Below are 2210 nucleotides of genomic sequence, written 5' to 3'. Positions count from 1 at the left end.
GTTGGTTTAAACATATATTGCTATATCTCATGATCTTACTTAGTACTTTTAAAGTTAATTTCAGAAAAAATTTGACACAATGGTATCCGGCACATACAAGTGGTGTACAACCAAATCTTCGACTCGATGAACTTGTCATCGAGTTATATTCCAGTGTTGTTCCTTCATTCCTGATTAAGTTGCAAATTAAAGGTCTGGATTCAGAGAGAAGTGTTAAAGTTATCAAAAAAGTCACAAGAGATTTCGAAGAAATGACACAATTTAAAAAAGTCGAATGCATCAGTATGCTTGAAGCTGTTCAGAAAGGTCTGAAAAATGATACACTTGATCCCAACATTGTTTACTCAACATTAAAAATATTATTGCAAAGAAAACATTTGATTTAATAAACATTTAATTTATTATAATTAATTTTTTATTACAGTATAGTAAAAAATGCTATAAATAAATTATTATATTTTATTAAAATGTGACTTTTAATAGTAAGTGAATAAAATAAATCAGGAATTGGGAAAGAAATAAGGTTAATTAAATAATGAAAATTACAAGTTTAAGGTTAATGAAAAAGTGACAATGGGCGAGTTTGTCCCCCACTCATTTTCAAATGAGTGGTAGAATCTTCGATTTAATTGATTTAGAATGGTTAAATCAAGCTAATCAACAAATTCAAAGCGGTATTAACGTCGAAACCGTTCTCCAAAATGTCCCTTTAACAGATGGAAGAATTCTTCCCACAATATCACATAAAACTTTTAAAAACGCTCTTAATTTCAATCAAATTGAAATTCCAAAATTACGTACAGGTCCAAAACCAAAAGATCCACCACAAGAATTAATAAATACTGTCCAAAATTTACATAATAAAGTTCAAAAAATAGGAATTTCCCGGGCTTTCGGCCGAATTATAACAGATCGTCAAATGATACTTGAATCGCAAATGCAAAATCAACAAAATATTCAAATTCATTTTCCAATTCCACAATTGTCTCAACGGAATCAAAATTCAGAGTTTGATTACAGTTCTCCTGACATTTCAAGTTCATCTGAACAGTTATCATCAGAAATCTCTTCAAATTCCGACGATTCATCAGCCGAAGAATTATTTTCATCAAGTCCAAATTCAATTGATACAGAATCGGATATAAATTCAGAAGATGACCCATATTCAATACGCACAAATACAACTTCAACATTTGAAAAAACTACAGATTATTTTGACCGTAAATTATTGAACATTCAATTTTCCGAAAGAACTGTTAATAAATGTTTCAAACTTCTCAATCTTGCACAACCGCCAAAAAATTCAAAGGCAAAAGGTCAAACAAAATACGAAGCTTTTTACGTTAATGAAATATGGCATGTAGATATTCACTTTTTAAATCATCGCCAAGGTGAATATCTATATGCCGTTATTGACGATAAATCACGAAAAATTTTGGCTTGGTCACATCTCGAAACTAAAGAAGCGGCACAAACAAGTCGTGTCATTCAACAATGTTTCGATGTATATGGCAAACCGTTTGCCATATGGAGTGACAATGGGCTTGAAAACTACGGTGTTTTCAAAAATTTATTAAAAAATGCAAACGTCGAATCAATCACGATAATACCACACTGCCCTTACATGAATGGCAAAATCGAAAGATTTTGGCAGAATATTCAAGTTGATGAGGTAGCTTGGGATCAAATTCAAAATTTAATCGAAAATTATAACGCAACACCACATACACAGTTACCAAAAAATCCAGAAATACATACCTGGTTTACACCAAACAAATTTTATGATATCAGCGAAAAATATGATACCACCAAAGAACCCCTTTGGAAAGTTGATGGAGAAATTAAGGATTTGAGGATTTCTCTTCAACATTTCCGCGAGAGGAGAGCCAATCAAAGAAATTAATTCGGTAATATTTTAAAATCGAAAATAAAATCTAATTTTTAACACAAATTAACAATATCGATTACATCTTCTTACTAAGCTCAGTCAGATTAATAAGAATAAACACTTACTTTTTAAAACATTTACATATTTTTTTTTTCGTTACAGAGATACGCAAGTTGCAGAAGAAGCAGCAACTGTAGTACAGTAATTTGACACTCCGAAATCGAACATTAGTGACTTTGAGTAGATTTTGAATTTAATATAGATCTTGATTTTTAATAACCATCATAGCAAGAGCTAGTTGGTGAATGGTATCCGCGAATTT

The 2210-nt window shown here is 31.0% G+C and overlaps 5 annotated features.

The window, feature by feature from the left end:
- Window positions 1-596: part of a mobile genetic element that runs on past the window's edge.
- Window positions 559-596: a terminal%2Cinverted (terminal inverted repeat of MuDR-5_TvMULE4 transposon ID:TVAGG3_0091650).
- A 9-nt stretch (window positions 597-605) lies between these two features.
- Window positions 606-1900: a mobile genetic element.
- A 10-nt stretch (window positions 1901-1910) lies between these two features.
- Window positions 1911-1943: a mobile genetic element.
- Window positions 1911-1943: a terminal%2Cinverted (terminal inverted repeat of LTR63 transposon ID:TVAGG3_0091630).
- Window positions 1944-2210: the final 267 nt, after the last annotated feature.

This window comes from Trichomonas vaginalis, chromosome IV (genome assembly GCF_026262505.1).
Source record: "Trichomonas vaginalis G3 chromosome IV, whole genome shotgun sequence".
Taxonomy (NCBI): Eukaryota; Parabasalia; order Trichomonadida; family Trichomonadidae; genus Trichomonas; species Trichomonas vaginalis.
The sequence above is the reverse complement of the archived record's forward strand: the minus strand, read 5'-3'. Positions and strand labels throughout refer to the sequence as shown.